The following is a 12666-nucleotide window of genomic DNA, read 5'->3' on the forward strand; positions in this document are numbered from 1 at the left end:
CTGCTGCCCCTGCCTAGCCCCTCAGAGAATTACTTAACTTTTTTTTGAACTGTCATTTCTTCAACAAGAAAATGAGGGTAATGATAATTTGTGGAATTGCTGAGAAGATTAAGCAAAGTAAGATATGGCATCTTACTTCGCTTCTGTGGCCAAAAGTAGGCCTCTGCTCATTTTGGCCATGGGGAAAGATGCCCCCCCACTCAGCTGGTTGATGTTTGCCAGAAGACACTTTAATATGTTCATCTTTGTTAAAGGAAATTGGGAGCAGAGGGTCAATCCCCAATTTTTCATCAACTCAGTTTATGTGACATATATTTACAGTATCTTCTAGGCCAGGCATGGCGGGCCCAGAAATGAATAAGGCAGAGCTCTGCCCGTAGTAGGAGTGTAGAAGTACTTTCTGGTACGGTGGGTTTTAATTATGACCCATGATAGGAAATATCACAGTGCAGTACACATTCACACACACGGTATTTATATGAAAACTGAAACAAAAGTTTCTTGAAACCATACTTGCCCTTGCGTGCAAAGCACTATGATATTTTTATGCTCTTTTGTTTCATTAAAAATGCTGATGGTGATGCACTACATTGATTTTATGCCTGCTTATGGATCATGACCTTCAGTCTGAAAAATACTGACTCTGACCTTCTGAATGAGTGGGGCTGGCAGGAGCCCTTGTGAAAACTATATGGGAGTGTAGGAAGGTGGACACTCGGAGCAGAAGGGGGTCTCGATCTTGATGATTCTAAGTCAGTCCTGAATTCCGTCTCCTTTGATTATTGGTTGAGGGATGGACCTGTGACACTATTCTAGCCAATGAGATAAGAAGAGACATCTTCAGATGAGCTCCTGGGAATGGTTTTCCCTGATCCAAAAAAGGGGCACAAGCAAGAGGCATTCCTTTTTCTGACCCTGGGAATGGTTGTCTACATGTGTTGCCTGGACCTGGGGCGGGACCATAATTAAATACAGAAACAGAATATGCAGGCCCCAAACCTGGTCATCACAGTGTGTGAAGGAAAGGGAGAGCCAGAGTTCCTGATGAATTCTGAGCCGCTGAATTATCCAACTTTGAAATTGTCCTTCTTTTGGACCAGTTATATGAAATAATGTCTTTTTTCTTATTGTTTAAACTTCTTTTAATTGGGGTCCTCGATTGTTTCTATCTCAAACGACAGAGTGGTTTACCTGTGTCTTGCTTCTGGAGCATGTGCCTATGAATTTTTACCTTTGACTCACCTGGGAGTGAGTCAAAGTCCCAGACTTTTACTGGGAGTCAGTAAAATTAAGCTAAGGGCACTAAACTATTCCTTCAATGTTGTATTTAGTCAGGTTCACACCATGTAAATAGACACTTTCTAATTATTTTTTGTAAACTGCAAAATGACCGAATCAATCTTAAAATTTTAGTTAACCAATGCAACACTAATTCAGTGGTGTGATTTGGGGCAAGTTACTGAACCTCTCTGTGTCTCAGTTTCTTTATCGGTTTATGAGGCCAGGTTATTTGACTAGAGATGATTCTCACCTCTAAGATTTTGTGATGCTATAGAGTAGTGCCTGAATAAAATTCCACAGGGAAAGGAGTTTGCCTTTAAGTGGCTGTCATGACTATTAGTGGGGCCTTCCTAATAGAACAGGAAGTCTGATTTGGGAAGTTGGGGAGGGTGGTGGTGGTCGTATCTTGAGATTTGATAGGATAGGGCTAGCAATCAGAGGATCTAGATTCGGTGGCCACAAAAATCTCAGAGGCTACATCATTCCTGTGTATAAAGCTGTCTTGGACACTTCCCTCTGTATGGGCATTGGTTTCCCCTGCCATTTAATGGTGATAAGGGTACCTCATCTGTTGACTTTTCAAGGTGATGTAAGAATCAAATGAAGGAATATAAGGACAAGCACTTGGTCAATCACTAGTGTGTAATGCCAAAGATTTTGCTGTTTTGGTGACGTTAAACCGTAAGTGTGCATCTAGCTTGTGAAATTCTGTGCTGTGTGTGTAACAGACTCACAGAAACTCTTTCAATCTGATTTTATGCAGGGGGAAATCACTGTGCTCCTCTGCTGTGCCCTCTGGCTCTTTTTTCTTCTGTCTCCTTTTGGAACGAACTGTTGATGGCTGCACAGAAGACACAGTCCCCTCATTTTATTCCACAACTTATCTCAACTTGCTCATAAATAACTTGTATTATTTCTATAACAAGGGAACAGAGCAAATGGGATGAGGGTTGGAGAGGTGTTTGGGGTTGAGTATAGAATTGCCCGGGGTTGATTTTCTCTTAGAAAAACCCAAACTTTCATTCAAATACAGTTTTGGCTCAGAAATCCAAACACCTGGTGATCCTCTGTAGGCAAGTCAATGAATTAGGCCTAAATAAACAAACATGTTGATTTAGTGTTCCCTGACAATGCGGTCTGGTTTTAAAATAAAAGGCCCCTAAGATAGCTTAGGGGCCTCTGGGTGGTTCAGTGGTCATCATCTTCAGCTCAGGTCATCATCCCAGGACCCTGGGATTGAGCCCCACATCAGGCTCCTTGCTCAGTGGGGAGCCTGGTTCTCCCTCTCTCTCTGCCTGCTGCTCCCCCTGCTTGTGCTCACACTGTCTGTCAAATATATAAATAAGATCTTTAAAAAAGGGGGGGGGGGGACTGGGCGCCTGGATGGCTCAGTGGGTTAAAGCCTCTGCCTTCAGCTCGGGTCGTGGTCCCAGGGTCCTGGGATCGAGCCCCACATCGGGCTCTCTGCTCAGCAGGGAGCCTGCTTCCTCCTCTCTCTCTCCTTGTAATCTCTGTCAAATAAATAAAATCTTAAAAAAAAAAAAAAGGTGGGGGGGACTAACTTAATTATTTCAAACTAAATATGTATAGTCAAGCTCTTCCGGCCTTTCCTCCCCCAGTATGAAATTCTACAGGTCTTACTCATTCTTGTTGGTGATCTAATCTAAAGTACCGAGAGATTAAATGATTTCCCTAACTGGTGAGTGTCTCTTACAAAACCCGTCATTCGACCTGAGGTTCAATGCCTGGGCTCTGCTCCTAATGACCATCCCATATGTCTCTATAAATAGACCATTATTGAATGCTTTTTATCAGGTTTCAATTGGACAACAACCATGACTCTCAACTTCCCTTCCTTCCCTCTCATCTGATTTTAAATTATCTCCGACAGTCAGGATATGATAAGTCTACTGTGTTCAGAGTTTAGAGTTTTGAACAGATTTTTCCAACATAAGGCAGGCTAGAAATACATATTTTAGACAAAACATGGAAATCCTACCAAGTGGTGGTGAATTCCCTCTGAGTTTCTCTCTTCCCTTGCAGGAAATGTGGCTCAGGTCTCCTGTCCTTGTTAACACCAGCTTCTCCGGTCTGGCTCTAAATCATTGCCTTGGCAACACCACTTCCCACGGTCCACAAAGCTTTGGACAGCCAGTCTCTATTTTGCCTTTGTCTCCTATTCATTGGCCAATAGGGTACTAAAGCCTGTGACCTGGCTCATCCCAGCTTTGTTTTGTCCAAACTCTTTTGTGCAAAGAGGAAAACCAGGATTTTGAAGCATGCTCTGGGCAGGCTGGCACAGTGCCCTGCAGAAAACCACAGCTCCTGGATTTTAGAGCAGGTGAACAGGAACACTTTGAACAGAGAGGAGAGTCTGGCCAAGACAGCACTGGAGTGGGACAGGGTCATCCTTTTAGAATGCCTCTTCTCTGTTTTTAATATACCCTGAGTCCCCTTCCCTCCCAGAGAGCTTATGAGATGAAGGTGTCCCACAGCACATGTCCCGCTCACAGGCCTGTGCTGACGCTGCAGATCGGGCAAAGCCTGTATCTTTCCAACTGGCATGCACATAAGGATGATTTATTATGAACTCTGCAAAAGTCAGGAGAGGAGGCTTAATTTAGTAAAATTAATTATAACATAAACATAACATAAGTTTGTTCTAATCAACAGTTTCATCTTCATTGAGCAAGGCTTTACAACTGGTTCTAGAGGGGAAAAGAACTGACATTTCCTGAAAGCCCCCTAGGTTCCAGGCTCGTTAATTCTCCAAACAACCCCATGACCCCCTCACCCTTTTGGAAGTCGTGCCAAGAGTCTGTGGCGGTAGTGGTTGTTGATGCTGGCGAGAAGCAAGGAGGGGATTTCAAAAGCAGTATCTGAGCTGCAAGACACTTACTTGACCTGGGAGTCGTCCCTGGTGAGTGGTTACACCCACCAGGACTCTAATGGCCAGGGGTACTGGCATGACTTCCCATCAGCACTTGGAAAACACACTGTATGACCCCTTCAGGTTATGTTGACCTCAACTGCATGCCTATGTTGTGGGACAAAGTTGGTTCAATCAACCGTATCTTAGAGTAACACCATGACTTTTTAAGACCTGTATCTTAGTTTCAGCTGCTGTACCAGAAGGCCACAGCCTGGTGGCGTAAACAATAAATGCTTATTTCTGACGGTTCTGGAGCGCGGCAGGTCTAAGAGTAAGGTGCTGGCAGACCTAGTGTCTGGTGAGGGCACCCTCTTTGGTTTGCAGATATCTTCTTGTTGTATCCTCATGCAACCAACAGAAAAACCATCTCTCTTGTGTTTCTTTTTGTAACAGTATAAGCCCATGCACGAGGGCTTCATTCTCATGGCCCCATCTCTGAACACCAACACACTGCGGCAGCGGGGTGGTTAGGATTCCCACGTATGAATTGTGGTGGGGACACAAACATTAAGTCCATGACAATTTGGTTTCAATGTCTCTGAACATATCAGATTAATCAAAGGTACTTGAGTACTTGAGTATGGATACATCTATAAGACCTGACTTTCCATTCTGTCTGGCTGGTAACAGCTTAGGAGTTGGAGTAGGACAAGGAATCTTCTTCCGTAGAAAAGTTCTACATGCAAGAGGCAATAGTATATGGCACTTACTAGCACAGATTTGGGGTCAGTAATTTTGGATTTAGATGGAGGCTTATCATCCAAATTCTCCCACTTGTTTATTGTGTGATATTAGGCAAGTTACTTAACCTCTTGGTACCTCGGTCTCCTCATCTATGAAATGGGGATAATGAAAATGATGCTTCCTTCCCACAGAAGTTATGAAGGTTAAATGACTTAATACATATGACATTCAAAGTAGTACCTGCCGTTTGGCAAAGCCTTTATGTGTATTTGTTGTTACTGTTGTTATGGCACCTGTAATGGTTTGCTGGGGCTGCCATAACAAAGTCCCACAGACTGGTTGGCTTAAACAACAGAGATGTATTTTCTCTCAGTTCTGGAGCCTGGAAGTTGGAGATCAAGGCTGGGTTTCTTCTGAGGGCCATGAGGGAAAGAATCATTTCCAGGCCTTTCTCCTTGGCTTGTAGATGGTCATCTTCTCTCTGTGTTTGTATATGGTCTTCCTTCTGTGCTTGTTCTGTGTCCATATTTCCTCCTCTTATAAGGATGTTTTCCATATTGGATTTGACTGACTCTAATGGCCTTATTTTAACTTACCTCTTCAAAGACTCAATCTCTAAGTAAGGTTATTTTCTGAGGACCTAGGGGTTTGCAATTCAACCTAAACATTTTTGAGAGATAGAATTCAGCCTATAATCATGTCTAAACAAGGTTCTTGGTCAGAGTCACATTCAGAGTAAATTTTATTCTTGCAAAGTTGCCTCCCCCCCCCGCCGGTTTTGAGTAATCAATATAAATTTTCTGCCTTTCTCTTGTTATCTTCTACTTACAGAATATATTTTTTCAAAAGATTTTATTTATTTATTTATTTGACAGAGAGAGAGATCACAACTAGGCAGAGAGACAGGCAGAGAGAGGTGGGGAGGCAGGCTCCCTGCTGAGCATAGAGCCCAATGCGGGACTTGATCCTAGGACCCTGAGATCATGACCTGAGCTGAAGGCAGAGGCTTAACCCACTGAGCCACCCAGGCACCCCATTTTTTTTTAACCTACATAGATATCTTTGTCAATGTTCCATGGGTGCTGGAGAGGATGGATTGAATTGTACCTTCCCCCAAAGAAAAGTCCATGGAATTTTAGGTCAAGCAGTAACTCAACACCTAAATCTAGGGCAGGGTCATTATAATATACCTAAGCCATTTTTGGTGGACTCAAATTATTATTTTATGAATGGTAATTAACTATGAGCAATCACTTTTCCAAAGGGTTGTTATTAGTTAGGAAATATCATGGCATTTGAGTCCCCAAATGCTGATGCCTGGCAGGAAGAAGTATATCTGTGTGTGAGCTGGGACCCTTAAGGCATGGTTGAATACTGGTGGAATTTACCTGGGATTTGATAGTCTTAGGTCAGTAATTTTCACACAGGCTGGGTGTGTTAGATAAGATTCTTTGGGTGGCAAATCTCAGAAACCACTTCCAGCTAGCTCAAGCAAAAAAAAAAAAAAAAAGAAAGAAAAAAAAAGCTATTTGGGGAAGATACTAGGAAAACTCACGGAGTCCTGGAAATCCCTGAAATTCCTAGGATTCAGGAGACTGGGACCAGTCCAGGCCCATGCTTTCCCATTTGCCCTTCCAGTCCATTTTCTTACCCTACTTCCTGTTTCTGTGGACTGTATCAGTGGGCTCTACAGACTACATCAATGGCCTCCTACTCTCTTGATGTTTGGTTGGGTTTGGCTAATGGTTTTTCCTGGAAGGAGCTCAGAGAAAGAAAGGAGACTAAGGTCAGGGTGTTCCTCCCCCTAAATCCTACCTTGGGGAATGCCTTGGGAGGGCCAAGTCTCTTAGCCAGTAGTCACAGGTCATCTGATGGTGGCCTTCTCAGCATGACTCTTTTTATGTTCTAGTGACCTTCTTTCTTTCATTCCTTTGGCCTTCCTGTGGTAACAGCTCTGTTTCTACCACCGCCGGCAGGGAGCTGCGCTATCACTTGTGGTTTCCCTATACCTTGATTAGGGCTGTGCTGGGCCGTATTGGAACTTGAGGCAAAAGGAAATCTCAGTAATATGGAGTCTGTCTTTACTTAAAATGTTGACATTCTGTTTATGATAGATTTTTTGTGTGTGTGTTAACTTTGATTTTTTAAAGTACCGCATTAAAATATCATTTGTCTTACTTACTGAGGTTTTTGGTGTCCCCTAAATTTTGCCTCAGAGGCCAGTGCCTTGCTCACTTTACCCTAGCCCCAACCCTGCATTACATTTTTGTAAATTGTCCTATTATAAAAATCCTCCTCTCTGAGCAAGCAATTTGTGTCCTCCTAGGACTCTGCCTGGTTTAGAAACCTTCTCAGAAGCACAGACTATAAATCATTGGCCCTCAGGTAATAGTTTACCAAAGGCATGATTTATATAACCAGTGTAGTTCTGAAATTAAGTTGACAAGTTAAAAAAAAATTAGAAGGCCTACACATAAAAACCTAGATTTCTGGTTTCTCTTGGAAAAAAAATCAAATAATATGGCAACATTAGGCTCCTCTCCTGCTGGGCAACGATTGGCCAGAGCTGAGTGGAAGCTGCCCCTTTAGATTGGGCATGTGTCTCCTGTTGGACATAGTCCCCACCACTCCCTAGTAGCCCCCCAAACACAGACTGAGTGTTAGTTGCCATTATCACAGTGGGCTGTTGTGTTTATCACACAGCCCTCCTTTCCCAGCTAATCCCTGGAGGGTACTGATTTTGAGATATCTGTTCTAGCTTGGTACTAGACTCTCCCTGCAATTCCCAACCTCTGTAACTTCTGGTTCAAACATGACATTCCCAGGAGAGGGGATCGGACTATCTGCACTAAGTAGCCGCCTCGGCACTTAGCAACTGTGATCAGAGGACCCGATCTTGTGGTTGAGTCCTTGCCGGGGGCCCAACCCTGGAGAGGAAGAGTGGAGATTTCCAGAGACGAAGAATTGTTCCCAGGAAGGAAGGACCTGCTATACTGCTGTGTTAGTTCTTGGATCAAAGTAGTATTGTACACATTTTATGCTTTACTCAAACTCTTGTTATTCAGAGTGAGTGACCGACGCCGTGCTGTTCAGTGAAGTCTGTGGATTAAATGCTTCCAAGGACAAAAATGGCAAAGATAGGTGCCACAGGCTGGTTCTCCAAAATTCCATGTAGGACACAGATCTGTAGTGATCTAGTTTGAGGCTGATGGACTCACGCGTCTGAAATGCCAGGCTAAGGATGGCAAGTGTGCAAGCCTACGATTCTGCCTCTCACCTGGCCCGAGGCAGACGTGGCTGGTAGGCTGCAGGAGTCCTTACCACTAAGGGCCAGAATCCTTCAACAAAGCTGTCCAGGAAGGCTGCACTAAGCAGGTAGCACATGAAAAAAAGTAAAATATACCATTTGCCATTCCTGCCCAGAGGGCTCTCTGGGGGACCCATCATGGAGCCTCCTTGAGCTGCTGGGGCCAGCATTTTATTGGCTCTTGTGAGAGTTTGGATGGTGGCCACCGTTCTGAACAGATTAGAGCAGGATGCTCTCAAGTCATCAAGGTAGCTCCATCAGCTGGGGTGTTGCTACAAACCCAGGGAAACCAGTCTCTGTCCTCTCCTCCAAGATGCCTCAGACAGACCTGGGCTGCCTCTCATTTAGTTGAAAGCATACACATGGTTCGGCTGGGCCACAGCTGGGAAGGTGAGGGAGTGGACCGTCAGAGGCCGCTGGAATTAGGCTGGAAGGGGACTCTTCAGAGAGCCCAGAAGGCATGACTTCCTGGGTCCTGGGCTGGCCCAGCTGAGGAAGGGCCAGCAGGGAAGCCTGCTTCTTCCCTCCCAGTGACAGGCTCTCCATCCACAGTGCAGATACGACCATTGCACAGATGGGTACAGAGCCAACCTGACCGCCTTATTTCCCCCAGCCTCTTCCTTGTTTCCTGATAGTAAGTCAACAATCAGATGTGGATTGATTTTGTTTGAATGAAAGCCTTGGAGTTAAATGCTTGGTCCCTCCTGGACATTTGCGTGTCCTACGATCTAGGGCTCATGTCTTAATTTCATGGATCCTCTCCTGTGCCCATCCTTCACCACCTCCTGCTTTGAGAAAGGCTTTGGAGCAGGTAGATATGAGGAGACTGGGGATGTTTCTATCAGCCTGAGTGCGCCGTTTGAGTGCCCTTGAGTCTCTGGGCCTCTGTCATCTCATCTTTAGAATGTGGGGCTCGGCTGAGGTGCCTGGGTGGCTCAGTTGGTTGGGCAATTGCCTTCAGCTTCGGTCATGGTCCTGGTGTACTGGGATCAAGTCCTGCATCGGGCTCCCAACTTCACGGGGAGTCTGCTTCTCCTCTCTCATGCTCTCTTTCACTCTCTCTCTCTCAAATAAATAGATAAAATCTTTAAAAAAAATGTGGGGCTTGGGACTGGCAACTAATTTCCCCTCAGCTCTCAAAGCCATCAGTTTAGCTCTGAGCTGTCATTCAATGCTCTGACCCTCTCAATCACTTAATAATAATCATACTGAACAGTGATTGAGACTTACTGTGTGCTTGAAGTGGTGCTAAAAGTTTTATATACATCCTCTCATGGAGTTCTCACAAAACAATGTTGGTGTAGTTAATAATGTCTCATGAATCAGTTACTATTCAGTTCAACTGCTTATGCAGAAATCTCCTAAGCAATCATGGCTTAATTAAGATAGAAGTTTATTTTCCTCCCATGTAAAAAATAAATCATCTGGAAGTAGGCCAGGTCACTGTTGATATGGTGGTTCCGTGGCATCACCAAGATGTCATCCTTTTCCTCCACCATCCTCAGCACATGGCTTCGAGGTCACTTCAAGGTCCAAGATAGCTGCAGTAGCTCCAGTCATCACATGTCTGTTTCAGGCAGCTGAAAGTAGGAAGAGAAGATAAAAGGGTCACTTTTTTGGAAATGAAATTAAAATTTTTTTCAAGGGCCATGTTTTTTAGTATATGTGCTGCCGAAGCGAGCACATGGGGCCATGTTTTTTTTATTTCTAGAAATCCCAACAATATTTCTGCTTGCATTTTATTGGTCAGAACTTAGTTACTCCTAGTGGCAAGGGAGGCTAGGATATATATAGTCTACTGTTTTGCAGCCAGCAATGTGAATATTTGAGTTCTGTTATAAAGAAGAAGATGAGTGAGGATACTGAAATAAATTCTAAGTTTCTTCCCCATCATGTTTGACCAGGGAGCAAACAGGGCCCAGGGTGGTTAAAGCTCTAAGATGTAGAGTTGCTGCTGATTGAGGCAGGATTTGGAGCCAGTTCCTCAGCAGGCAGAGCCTGTGGGCTTCTGTCCCATGCGTGCTGTGCTCTTAGGTCCTTCTGGGAATCCCCTTGCTGATTTTTTTACCTAATCAGGGGCTTCACGCAGCCTCTGCTCTAAGCTTTCATTCTCTTTCTGTATCAGAAAAACCCCTCATTGAGGCTTCATGTCCAACCACCTCCAAAATGCAGAGAAGTTGGGCAGGGCTGTGAGCTGGGGGCCAGACTGCCCTTCATCAGGGGTCTCCTATAGACAGGAAGGCACAGAACACCAGTGGGGTCTCCTCAGCCCTGCAGGCCCAGCCTTCACCCCGGTAGCCCTTGGTCCCTCCCCATTTATGCATTCCCTGAGCTCCCTCTGTGGGATTCCAAATACCCCACAGTGCCCTCCATTGCTGCTCCCTCCTAACTCCTGAAATAAATTGGTGTCTCTCTTCTTAGAGGGTTCATAGTTAAGAACACGAAGGAGAAACTTTCTTATTATAAAATCTCAGGTAAGTTTTATTGTTTTTGTTTTCTTTTCCTTTTTGGAAGTAGGAGGTTCTTCCTTAGCAAAGCCCTTAAATCCACTGTTGACATCTATTCAGGCTGTCTTGTCACCAAAGCCACTGCTGGGAGCTGCCATCCCCTCCTCCTCTTGTCTGTTTGGTGTGGTCTAAGAGATGGACCCTCAGGCTTGTTTGGGGACCAGCAGCTTCAGGATCATCTGGGAATTGCTGGAAGCACAGGACCTCACACCCTACCTTCAACTTCCTGAATCAGAATCGGATTTAACAAGGCACATCACAGGCCACCAAAGCCCTGGCCTAGGTCGAAGGGGATGTGGAGTTCTTAGTGAGTGATTATGAGTTGAAGAAATTCACCCAAGTAAGAGTTTACTTAGTAAATACGTTGCTTGCTTTGGAAGAAACTAGACCGAGAAAAAGAGAGCAAGTAAGAGTCAGGTACTGACATTTTTGGCACAGCCACAGACTTCTGTCTGCCCAGTGCATCACACAAATGTCAACAGCTCATTGACTGATTGATATATTAGAAGGGAGAACCAGACAAGAGTAGATAAAAATTCTCAGGCTTAGATTTCTTCTTAAGATTCCTTTGAAAAATTACCCAAATCTGTGCACTTAAATCTCCAAATGGCTTTTGCAAACCCAATAGGCTTGGCGTTTTGGGTTCACAAAATTGGCCAGGTTAGCTAAGAGACTGCCGAAAGCACCGTTGTCTAAACAACTATTTTAGTTTAAGGGTCCAATCTAGATTTAAAAGCCAACATGTGACTCACTTTAAAATTGTTAAAAGCTCAGAGGAGAGAGCTGTTGTATTCTCAATGTCTTTTTTTTTTTTTTTATCCTATATCTGTCCAGACACCTGGAAGAATAACAGAACAATTTATTTCTGTGAGCCCAAGCTTAAATTGTGGAGAGTCTCAAAGAATTTCACATTTGGTACTTTTGAAATGCTTGCCTCCTGGTTCTTCACGAACAGAGGGTCGTGAAGAGATTTTTACTTAAGTAGACAGCATGGCGTAGTGGTTGTAAGTGTGGGTTGTCAGGACTCGACCAGCTGGGCTCCCACTGAAATTTGCCAGCTCTGTAAGCTGGGAAAAACAACCTACTAGCTGCCACCAGTACTGAGTTAATACAAGTAAAGTCTCAGTATGGTGGCTGACCGATAGTAAGGACCATGTAAGCATTTCATGGTTCCTCTGCCTTCCTACAGTATCTAGACCTTTGGCCCATGTTTTTTATCTTACAAAGGCGGAAATGGAGACCTAGAGAGATTCAGGGTCTATCTGCTTTGGGGTCCGGGTTGGGAGTCTTCCTTGCCCTCTCTGCTCTCTTGGGGGTGGCTCTTTGCTGGGTCAGCAACCCCCTCAGCAGCTCTGTGGGGGTTCTTTTCTTCCTTTTCCATTTCACACTCGCGTTTCTGGGCCCTGGATGAGGGTGAATGGCAAGAACAGAATCTGAGGCTGATTCAGCTCCTAAATGTTCTTTGTATGTTGCTATGTCTCATCACCGCCAATCCGAGTCATTTTCACCTACTCACCCCTGACCAGACAGGTACGGTCTAGGAGACTGTTGGAAACCAAGCCGGTCTGTGACAACCGAGACGCTAGACCAGCTACGTGGGCTGTTAGTAACAGCAGAACTGTTTTAAGTGACTACACTCAAAGTTACTCCTTCCCCAGGGTTTTGATAATTCCTCCTGCCAATTATAGCACTTTGCTGAGATTAACTAATTAATCTTCACCATATACCCAAGAGACGAAATTAAAGATAATTCTTTCACACGTGTAAAGCACTTTTATCTAAGGATTACCAACACGGCTGCATTTGTCTCCTGTGACAGTACTGCAAGTCTCAGAGATGACAAGGAAAATCGTTACCATTTCCAGAACTGGGAACAAAGAAGACTCCCCTCCAGGACCCAGGGGAGGAGATGGGGGTCTCAGAACAGGTGCATGTCAGCAAGATGGGCACTGGAA

This window comes from Lutra lutra, chromosome 3 (assembly GCF_902655055.1).
Source record: "Lutra lutra chromosome 3, mLutLut1.2, whole genome shotgun sequence".
Lineage (NCBI taxonomy): Eukaryota > Metazoa > Chordata > Mammalia > Carnivora > Mustelidae > Lutra > Lutra lutra.